This window comes from Geospiza fortis, unplaced genomic scaffold, assembly GCF_000277835.1.
Source record: "Geospiza fortis unplaced genomic scaffold, GeoFor_1.0 scaffold11, whole genome shotgun sequence".
Classification (NCBI taxonomy): Eukaryota; Metazoa; Chordata; class Aves; order Passeriformes; family Thraupidae; genus Geospiza; species Geospiza fortis.
This window is the reverse complement of record NW_005054304.1, coordinates 14,324,184-14,336,552: the sequence shown is the minus strand read 5'-3', so window position 1 is coordinate 14,336,552 and position 12,369 is coordinate 14,324,184.

Below are 12,369 nucleotides of genomic sequence, written 5' to 3'. Positions count from 1 at the left end.
ACGCCCAGCCCATGCCAGCATTTCTGCTGCCCTGGGAGCAGGTGGCCAGCACATTGGTGCAAAATGTCCAGCCACGCTGCTGGCTTCCATTAGGATCCATTCAGAGCTGACTCATCTGTTGCCATGGAGCTCTTGTCAACCTGGCTGCTTTCAACCCAGAAGTGTTAATGTGCATTTACCGCAGTGCAGTTGTCAGTCATTCACACCAACACCCTCATGGCAAGGGTTTGCTCTGTAGGGCTAGCAGTGCTGGCGAGGGGATGGGACTGCCTCTTGCAACCTGCAAAACTGAGCACCACGGTTTTATTTTGTGCATCTGTTCCTTTTGTTTTCCACGGACTGAGTAACAATTTACCACCCAGGGAGATGAAGGGGTATATCCCATGCCTGTTGTGTTTGGATACCAGCAGAAAGATGATATGGTCTGTGGTGAAGTCTTGTGGTTTAGGAAACTGTACTGCCTATTTTATTTTTCCAGCAGGGTGAATCAAAGAAATAAATAGAAAATGAGTGATTTTTTTAAACTTCATTCTCCATAACCAAGGTTGTACTCAAAGTATTTCATGAGTATGCCCCAATACTATGCCCTTCATCCCATCCCCTGTGTGATTTGTTGCTCTGTCCTATTTTTAAGGAGCAGAGATATTGGGGGCCAGTTGTTTTTGTAGACTTTAAAACATTCTCTGGAAGCCTTTTTACTCCTGTTAGAACCCTGTCTTTCTAGTGCAGATTTGTCACAGCTGTTTGTGGCACAGCATCAGCTGCTACTCAGACTGGAGTTGAAAGTATGTCCTTCTGCAGCTCAAAGGCAAATTAGTGCATCAACTTAATTCTTATGGGATTGAGGGCTTGATTACTGTGCTCCTGCCACAGAAGTGATTTAATATCTTTTGGGTCTGTGTGGACCAGGGTTGATGGAAGGTCAAATCCCAGCTCACTGAGAAACATGCAAGTTTTCATTCTGGTTTTTTCCCAGTTTAGGCTCTGGTGACACTGATGCAATCCTCACCTTTTATTTCCCTTTCCTGTTCCCCACTTCTGGCTCTTGTAGCTTCGTCTAGACTACAGATATGGATGGTGTGGGAATAACGGGCAAGTGTGTATGTGTGTGCATGCACACACACTTTTTGTGTCTTGTAAACTTTGTGTTACCTATGTGAAGTACTCCTGCCTGAAGGAACAGCTTTAAATCAAAACAGGCTGTGAGTGGGAAAAAACAGGAAATGAAAGAATGGCTAAGATAAGGTATTCAGCTGCAACAACTGGTTTAATAAAAGTGTTGCTGGTACCTCTCTTCATACGTGTCTTGCCTCGCTCATCAGAGCTGGAACAATGTGGCAGCTACAAACCCATTTTAAAGTGGATTTAGGAGGGAGAGTTGCACAGTGAAAGAAATGTTCCCTGAGCAAGTATCCTCACCTACTGAACCACTGAGAAACACCACAGCCCATGGCTGCCTGCTGTGCCTTTATGCCCCAATGTCATTTTTGCTTCTGCTCATCATGGAGTTGAGATGGGAGTCACTTACTACAGGCAAAGTGAAAGGACTTGTGAGCCATCACTGTGTGCTCTGTACTGCTGCAGGGGTTGTTGGGGGTGCAGGCTTTGCCTACTGATGCACCAGGTTTATTCGTCTGTTGAAAGCAATCAGCAGTGTTTCTGCCAACTTCCAGGGTAGTAGCCCTACTACTGCCTGTAGCCCTGGTTTCATTCCTATGACACCTTTCCTTTACTGGCTCCATGAGAAGTAGCATTCAGATATTTTTGTTCTTGTTTGATCATTTGCACGCATGCACACACAGAAAATATTGTTCTCTCATCATTTTGCTTGAATTGTGTCTGCCATGGTTATGTCCCTGTAGGTCTGGGTCTCAGAAATACAGAGGGTGAGATAATCTAGTGATTCCCAATTAAACAAACAAGTCACATTCAAACCCAGAATTTTTAGCCATTTGTACTTACATTGGGGTGTGAACTTTAATATACTTTCACAGGAACACAAAACTTTCTTAAGCCTCTGCATTTCTGCTGCAAAGGAAAAATGCATTTCTTCAGCTGGCTTTGTCTTCTGCATTGTGTGCAAGGGTGGGAAAACCCAAATGCTGCTAACACAAAACATTCCCTGCACACTCACTTGTTCCCCTGGCAGCAGGATGAGAGAGGGAATGAATTGCATATGATTGGCATTAGTCACACTGGTGGCTGTGTCCTACTGGAAGGTACATGGATCTGAAGAGGCCATTAGAGGCCTCCTCGCAGAGCAGGGCTGCTCACCCAAAAATACGAGGAACCTCTCTGTGTCTCATCTAAGAGAAACAGTACTAGAACTAAACTGGTAACTGCGGAGTAATTAGGACTAATAGACAAAACTAGGAGTGTTTCTAAGTCTGACTAGGTGCTACTTCTGCATTTCCCTTAGTTTCCTACACCACCTCTCCTGTTCCCCTCTCAGAAGAGCAACTCTCCTTCTAGAGGCTCTTCATTGTTTTTCTTTAGCTTGCCTCGCTCTTTGGGTCTGCTTCATCCCAATGTAAATTATTATGTTTTAACTGCCCTCTCTGGTTTTCTGCAGAGCTCTGCTTTCTGTCCAGAGCCGTTTTTACTCTGTTTGTAGAATGCCTTGCACAGTGGGGTCCTCCCTAGTGATGGGGCTCCAGGGCTCAGTGGTAATGAAAATAATAAAGGCATGATACTCCATCATAATTTACTTTTATGTTTTTGTCAATAATGGGGTTGTGTAATGAGCAAAAAAGTAGACCAATTACCATGTTTTGATACTGTGATTCTGGATTTTAACAATTAGCTGGCAAAAGAGCTATATTAATTCAGGTTATGGGGAAACCACTTGGCTGGCAATATGGTCAGACTAAAAGAAGCCAACCTAATGACACCCAGATGCTCCACAAAATCATTGGGTGAGCTGAGTATGATTGTACAATTGTTTCTTCTATCTTAATTAGCCTATGACTAAATATATTCTTTGGTGATCTTCCTCATTGCATGACTACATAAAAATTCCTGGAGCTGAAAAAGCTTTTTCCTTTGGTCAAGGTATAAATCAAGCGTATGCATGGCATTGTCATGCTGTAGGAGGGGCTGTCAGGCTGGATTCTTTACCATGGTATGGTTGACTTGTGACTGCTCACTGGTGTGAGAAACCAACTCTTTGCATCGCTATAGCCAGGTGACCTGAGAGGTCTATGGCTGTCTTTTCCTCCCAAAGTGCCCTAGATTAGGTGTGGTGAATTATAATAGTAGTATATCTAACCCAACATTTTAAAAGCCATTATACAGTGGGATTTGGTTGGGTTTTGGTTTTTTAGGGTTTTTTTTAAATGACCATGATGGTGTTTGTTCTCATCTTTCAGGCTCTAGTGAGTTATAGTAATGTAAGCTTGGTATTCTTCAGCACTTAAATCAAAAACCTGAGCTTAGTTCTAAGCACATGGAACAAAGGGTAAATAGATTTTAATTACAGGGCTTTTCAGTTTCATGTAAGTACTACCACTCACTATTTGCTGCCATCTAGGTGGTATTTAGATTTCTAACTCCCTGATCTAGATCTTATTAGTCAGAGATCTCAATGTAATTCCAATTTACTTCTAGTATTTCAAAATCCTTTAATCTTCATGTCACTGCAATCTGGAGGAATTTTATTTTAAAGTTCACTTATATATGTTATCTGGGTTAAAACATGCTTTATTTTAGATAATCAAGAAAATATATGAACATATTTGTGGCTTCAAAGTATGCATTATTTAGCCATGGGTTTCCATCATTCTACACTGGCATCCCTCAAATCCCTCAATAACATCACTTAGCAATTAGTGCCCATTGACTCACTAAATCTTTGCTCTTGTGACTGCTTAAACTGTCAGTGTTTATATTGAAATGAAAGTATATTTAGGCAAAATCTCAAGAAATAATTTTTTTGCTGTTGCGGTTCTGTTTGTAAAATAAGGAAAAAAATCTAAAAGTTTGATCAGATGTGATATAGAAAAACAATATATATATATATTGTTGAATGGCTTCTTCATCTCTTTGACATCTAAACTTGCAACCATCTAAGTATTGTACATATCGAATTGTATGAGTATTGTGTGTATGAGTATTGTATGACACAGGACTGAAAAAACAAATTCTGAGTATTTGGGCTAGACAGATACAGTAAGACTGAAATTGAAGAGGATAGAATGTGATGGTCAAAAAAGAGGAAAAAATCTTGCATTTCATTAGGACTTGACAGGAGAACCCTCCCTGAGCCAAAGATGTGGAATGACAGTGAAGTGATGAAAGTAGGCCTGAGTTGTGAGTTTGTCCCTAGCCATGCTAGCTGGATGTAGAAAGGACTGAGAGAATGTGAGGAGATATCAGAAGGCTTCCTGAAGATGCACAATTTTCTTCTCAGCAGGACATTTCCAGTTTTTACCTGGACTATGACTGCATAGTCAATTTTCTTTTATGGTGAGCATGGTGAAACATTGGAACAGGTCCAGAGAGGCCGTGAGTGCCACATCCTTGGAAGTGTTCAAGTTCAGGTTGGATGGGACTCTGAGCAATCTGATCTAGCAAAAGATGGGACATTGATGCCTCCATAAATACAAAAACACAGGTAATAATAATAAGGTACAAGGAACCAGCTTCTTCTGGAGCCTGCTCTGCAGAGGGTCTCTCAATCTGTGTCATTTCTCTGATTTTCTTTGAAAAGCTGCTCTCAGCAGCCTGCAGGTGATGTGGATGGATGAGGCCCTCATTGCCCCCATGCAGCTGTTTTGGCTGGGTGTGCCAGCACAGCCCCAGTCCAGGCCTGCTGGAACTGGAGCAGAGGAGTTCACATGGAGTGAGAGGAATATGCACTGGGAGAGGAATGTTTTCACTTACATTTGCCTATGGCAAGAGGATCCTGGAAAGCTTTTCTCCCCTGCTAGTGTTAATCACTCTAACTGCTTGCAGAGGAAAACTGAAGTCCCCTTAAACATTTTTTTTAAGAGGCTGAACAAGCTGCCCTGGTTTTTTTTACCTTCTAGTGTTCTTATTTGTTCTGGTAGCTCTGTTCTGGTTTAAATAAATTTTTTATGAGCTTGGCTGACCATAAGTGCACACAGTCTTCCAAAAGAGGTCTTGCCAGTGTCTTCTACTGAAACACAAATATTTGTCCCTGCTGGAAAATCCTCAAGGTACATCCAGGGTTAGATGGCATAAACATGTGAGAGTCCCCCTGTCTCTGGAAAATGTAGCCAGATCATTCTGTCCTCTGCCATTTCCACTGGTAGAGCTGTCCAAGAGAAATCTAGTAATCCTGTTCCTGGTTTTCTGGGGTTTTTTTTTTTGTTTTTTTTTTTTTTTTTTTTTTTTGCTTTTAATTCTTTTGGTATCATGTCTATCCCTAAGATCACTGGTTTTTTCCCATGGGATATTCCAGGCCTCCACCACACTTATGTAATTGGCAGGCTCACTAGCAAATTATTTCAGTTTGTGAAAATGTCTCTAAATGAAAAGAGTTGTCTCCAAGACTGAACTGTTGAGTTACACTGGTAACCTCTATTTAGCCTTATAATTTCAGTACTTCCCAACAATTAGTGGTCAAGTCCACTATCTCTTTCATAGTTCTGGTGCTAATCTCCCCTTTTAGCAGCTGAATTAATAACTTCCCATATGGCAGCATATCAAATGCCTCAGCAAAGTCCAGTGGATTACATTTTCTGCGCTTTTTTTGTGTAGGAAAGGAATCACCTTATCAGATAAGATGAAGTATGCTAGCTGTCTGAAACATGTTTATAAGCTTGGCTGAGGAGCTAAAGGGACTGTACTACAATCTGTGAGATTATGACTTACTGATTTGGGAAAGTTCTTTCTGATTTTTGGATAAGAACTGTGCTCAAGTAGAATATTTTGCATTTTCATTTGCTATTGCCTAAACATTACATGTAATCTGCTTTTATTGCATTGTTGAAATTTTGCCCTTACTAATATTGGTTATCTCCTTGAGTTGATTCTCATGGAGTTTTTAAATTTGGATATCCACTGGCAATATGATAGTAACTATTAGCCGAATGGAGGAAAAAGATGCAACATTTTTAGAAGAGCTTCCCTTAGTTTACTGTGCAGTAAGAAAAATTTTTTATTATTATTACTTGAACTATAAAATAGCTATTAAATACCACTTGGTTCCAATCTCATGGTTTGGCTTCTCTGATATTCTTTCTAAAAATTAGATTTTCTGTGTGGCTTTTCATTCACCTGGTCTAGTTACCATACCCCACAATTTACTGCTAAAGTATTTACTAAGGGGCAGAGTCTTTGCTTTCAGCCTTTTAACAGAGCATTTTAGCAGAGAATATCAGGCTGTTAAGTCTCAGTAAGAGAGAAAACGTCAGTTGAAAAATTGAAAATATTGAAAGAACTTATTTCCACTCTCTATCTGCCTGCAGTGATCAGCTGCCTGCAATGATCAGCTTATCAATAAGCCAAATATCATACTGTCTATTCTTTGAAAAACAAGGCGTTTTTTATAAGGGTCTGAACAGAGCTGCATCTGCAAATAAAAGAAATACTGCAAGTATATTGATCCTTTATGCAACAAAAAACCCAGAAAACATTCTATCACACTTCAAATTGACAAAATAAAAATTCCTTTAAATAAATGGCCACCAGGTAAATTCTCTCTTATAGCAATAAACCCACAAACTGAAGTCAGCCCTGTGACTAGAAACAATATTCAGTCACAAATATAATAATGCTTTTGCTTGCTAATGCCGTTGTGATACTGCTAGCGTGCAAGACCCAGCAATGATTTTCTGAAGAAGAAGAGAATCATTGGCTATCATGGGCTAATCATTTTCATTGTTGAAAATTAGTCTGGATAAATTAAATATCAGGGATTATCTCTCCTTTTTTTTTTCATCCAGAATTAAGTGTTATAGTGTTTTTTCAAGCTGCCAAATCCCTTTTCAAAAGACTGTCATATTTTCCAAAAACTTTCCTTTTTTTTTGAGTTACATTCTCAGTTTCATGGGAAAACAGTAATGGTTTGCCCAGAGAAGTAAAACTGGATGCAATAGATTTATTCTGGCAAAAACAGCCCTTAAACTCTGTGTGTGCACCAGCTTCAGCAAAGGGAACATTGAAACTCCTTGTGCACATGTTAAGTGTGAAAACCTATTTGGCTTTTGCAGAAGGTTTCCCCTAGATCCACCTCTTGAGATTCAGAAGCTGACATCTGTTTTGGTTCCTTGACTGAGTGTTTGGTTGAGATACAATCAGTAAAGAACATTATTCTTTATCATTTATTCCTAGTGTTAGTTTGCTGAATACAAAAGCACATGCACTTGTCCATATGACTAAATGCTAAAATAGTTAAATATTGAACCACAGAGAACCATTAAACATGAGCAGATGTAATATTTAGAGGTAGACCTGCATATTTGAGGCTGGAAGGTATCTTCTTATGCATATGTGTATGTGTGTTTGTTATGGGGAGGCGAATTGTACTTCTCTGGACAGGTTCCTTGCCAGATGTTTCTTACTACCTCAGATGATTGAGGAACCAAAGTACATCTGGCTATTAAAATATCTTTATATGGTTACATGATTTATTTGGAAAGCATGGTTGAAACTAGTAAGTTTACAACTATGTGAATAATTCTTACCAGTTTCTGGATGGAGACAGTAAGCTTTGGAACTTAAACTAGACAATATTGCTATCTGTGCTCACTTATGAGATGTGTTTGTTTATTTTTAAGATTATTACATTCAGACAGCCTTCTATTTACTTATGCTATTTTAGTATTTTTGCTGAGAGTCAAGAGACTTAAATAAACCCAGAGTCTCTATGGATTATAGTTATGTACTGTTTTATACATGCTGGAAAGCCATAAGCCTTCAGGCTGAGATAACTGCATAATAAACATGTATTCTATGAAATAATACCTTTAACACATGTTGCATTAAAAAAAAAAGAAGGGGAAGACAGTTCATCTCTGTCTGCCATAACAGACTTCTATCAAAAATAAATTTACAAGACCGACAGTTGCTCTCCCAGGTTTTGGAAGGAGATTATTTTACTTGATATTTCCATAAGGTAGCAAGGAGCACTTTTGAATCTGTTCAGTGAGCCTAGTGGAACTGTGAGATCCAAATGCTAACAATAATCTGGCACTCATAGGGAAAAGAGGAGGTGTCATGGAAAGGATGCTTTGTGCGTAAGACCCTGAATTTTGCTGTCAGTGATTGCCATTGATAAAACATTAGTTATGGCTGTGTTTTGTGTTCACAAGGATGCAATGAAATTCAATATTCTCATAATTATTTGGCAAGTGTTTGATCAGTAGCCAATACTTCTTAACAGAGTGGCTGAAAAGATAGCCCACAGTTTCTACCACTCTGAAATACCCACTGGTTCAGGTGCCAGCTCTGGATTTGCATGTATCTAACTTCCCCAGCTATGCTCAGTATGTTAGAAAGCAGCATATCATGCCATTGTCACTGGGCAATTACTGATCACTGTTCCCTTTCTGATATGTGGATACTATCAACAAAATATCCTGTAGTAGCACCTTAATTATTTATGGCACATAACAACTTGCATGGTCTCATAGATTACAGCATCATTACAGCTGCAAGGAGGATGTTATTTTGCCTTGCTCCAATAAGGGATTAACAAAAAAAGTCTAATTTCATGTTATTGGTCATTTTAGTTACAATTCTTTAAAAAAGCCAGCTTGACTTTGTTTTTTAGAGCTTAGTTCCCCCTACAGATTCAGGTAAACCTCAGAACAGCTGTTCAAATAGAGATTTTCTTTTAAAGTACTTCTTTAGAAACACAACTTCTCTTCAAGGTGCTGGCTTAAATATTGAAGGAATAAGCCACATCTTTCTGGCCTTATTTGCTTTTGATATTTCATTTAGCTTTTGGCAATAATATTTGCTGTGTTTCTTTCCTGTCCTTCCCCTTTTAGTTTGAAATGCTTTTAAGAAATTCTAAGTTTTCAGGCAAATTTCCTGCCCTGCAGGTTGATTTCTAATGAGCAACTCAAAAGGTAATGTTTGCCTGAAGGAAAGGTGAAATTTTACTCTTCTGAAGAAAATTTTACTCAAACCAGAACCATAAAAAGTAATCCAAACTATCCAAAAAATGAAGCTTGCTATTTTATTGCCAAAAGAGAAAAAAACGCCCCAAAGCTGAGGATATTTTGTATTTTGACTAACTGGCCTTTCTGAAATAATGCCCAGTTCCAAGCGGACGAATGTACTTTGCCTGTCTCATGCTCTCCTTCTTCTCTTTGGGATGAGTTTCTTGGTTGTACTACAGCATTTACAACAAATTACACCCTCTCTTCTTGGTGAGAAGAAGAGATTTGCCACAAGAGTGCAGAGCAGCCTGGACAGGAGTGTGGCTGGCAGCTTCCACAGGGCACAGTCACATATATATGAGCAAAGATAATATTTTACCAGTATAGTTTTACTTCAAGATTTTAATTTGATATGCTTTCTAGTGGCCTGTCAGTATTTGCCCAGGGAAAGGTGATAGTTTTTGCAGAAATCTGTCTATTACTTGGAAAAACATAACATCTGTCAGCAAGAGTTTTAAGGCTGAATGAATATTTCTTCACTGACAATGTTAGTTTTTGTGTGTCAGTTTCCAAAGCAAGCAGCTACACAGGTAATCCTAACGACAAGGAGTATCCACACACATCCACCTGAGCTACAGCTCACACAGTCCTCTCCTACCAACCGGAGATTACATTTGATAAAATATTTTTTAATTTTAGTGAATTTCAAGATTTTCCTTATTTGTTATTTTGTATTTAGAGTGACTTTGTCTGGTCTTATTATTTTGTTTGGTTCATCTTGATGTATCATTTTTCTGCTAGTTTGGGTTAGCAATCAAGGCACATGTTTCACAAAAACAGAATTTGAGATGCGTACAAATACTATGGCCAGATGGTGTTGAGAAATTCAGAATTGTACACATCACCACTGCAACTCCTGTGGATTTTTGGCAACTTTGATTTCAGAGTAGAAGACACTTTGAGCTTAAATATAGGTTTTACAGTCTGTATATTTCTTCTGAAGGTGTCCCTTGATTAATGCAAGGAAAATAGACACCATAATCTCTTTTTTTCTATTTGTTTCTTTATAGACTCCCTTTTCTCTTTAAGTAATTTCCTCTGGTTTTTTGTGTGTTTTTTTTTTTTTTTTTTTATTTACCTCAGTGTTCTCCTGTCATCTTGATTCCTGACATTGCAGTTCTGTATGATTGTACTGTGGAGCTTTATGCATGAGCATAACTGGAAAACACATTTTCCCAGGATATTGTTCCTACAGAAATATTCCAATTTCACCCTTCACACCAATTCCATCCTCCTTTTCTGTGGATCATTTTGCACCTTTTTTCCTTTTTTTTTTCCCTGTAATAGTATAGCAGTATTTCCAATTTTGATGCAGCACTGATGCCAGCACTGTATCTTATAAAGTTATTTCAGCTATAGTGATGAAAAGAAACTTGATTGCCAGTATAATTACCTGCTGGACTAATACATGCCTAAACTCATTAACTGTGGTTGGAAAATGCTATGTATATAGACTAGGTTTCAGATGTGTCAACATTTGGTGGTTGTGTTTAAAGCACAAAAAACCCTACAGGTTAAGACATATTCAAATGGTTGCCAAAATGTTCCATATGAATGACTGCTAGGTAGTGGTATAAATTGTTGACAATATTTAGGAAAGTCTGAATTCAGAGAAGCTGGTTTGGGTCCTCATGCACTGTTTACATCCATACAAGGTGGATACTTCCTCCAAAACGTTTGGTTTGACTGGGACAAGGAATCAACAGGCCAAGACTGAGCAGTGATAGCCCCAGAAAGTATTTGCACATAGCCCTGCACTGATGGCTCTGCCTGGAAAACTGGGATGAGGACAGCCAGCCCCTCTTCCCCAGAAGTACCCTGTTAGAGGGACCCCAGATTTCAGCACCCAAGCATTGCCTTTGTGACTGCATCATTTTCTTCCCCACTGAGTTTGAATCCCTTAGGGCTGGAGAAACTTCACACTGTGTGCAGGCATGGGCTCAGTTGAAGCAGCCCATTCATTCCCTGCTGTAATAACCTGCTCGTGCCCTTGACGTTTGCAGTGAATGGAGAATTGGGACATTATCAGGGACTAGTGAGGATGAAAGGAAATACTTCACCTCGGCTGTGGAAGTACCAGCATCTGTTATATTTTAGCTGTTATCTTTGGCCAGGGACCTATAACTGATCTCACAGCTGAGACAGGAACCATATGCAGAGAGAAATGAATTTTAACCCTCTCCTTGCCCATCAGTCGTGGGTGCTCATTGTATGTGTTAATGTGAGAGACATTAACGCTTCCTTATCAGGAAATGTCACCTAAGCAAAGGGTTAATTACTAAATACAGTATTCCTGGTGATGACCAGGAAGAGGTGCTTGCTTTGTGTCTTCACACAGCAGCAGTATGACCAAAAGACCTTATCCAAATTATTTGGGTGTCTGACATAAGCTATGGGTAGCTGCACCCTGCTTCTTTCCAGCTCTGGCTGTGGTTTCACCCAAAGTTTCATCTACTCTGAGGACATTTATATCAATTATATCAATGACTAAACCGATTTAAAGGAAATTTGGGTAAAAGGGGATTTGTTAGTTTTGATGCTACATTGATGGTTTAGGAGGTGGCTGAAGCACTCAAAGTTGCTAAATTGGTAGGCTGAGCATTTTAGAAATAATAAAATCAATGGTTTCCCAGAAGACACAAAATTATTATAGCAATATGTTGATGTTGCTAATAATTTCTGAAATACGTGACTATCCAAAGGACTGCGGAATTCAAAAATGAAAGTAAAAAATCAGTATGTTTTCTGGTTAGAGAGACCCAGAAGAATGTTTTATGTTGTACTCCCACATGTTTATCATAAATGTTTGTAATTTTCCCACACTGTATAAGCAAACAAATGAAATCTACTCACCTTCAAATCACTCCACAATTGTTAGTCAAGGAGTTTTCTTTAGCTTTAGTTTCTTTATGTATAGCTGAAGCTAACATCCAACTGTACCATAAGAGCTTCAAGAACTGATTTGGGACAAAGAGGACAGGAGGGAGTAAAACCCAAAACGAAAACAAACATGAAAGCTCTTTACAAGGCAAGCCTAATTATCACTGATAGGGTTTTCTTTTTTCCATTGTAGTTTAAGATCAGCATTGCATACTATCTTGAGGTGACTCTGTACTACTCTGTCTTAAATGGTCAGGGAAAAAATAAAAACTAAAAAAAAGCCAAAGGCAAGCCAAAGAAAATATTAATTTTGAAACTATGAACTGATATCCACAATGAAGTAACTTCTTTGGCAACC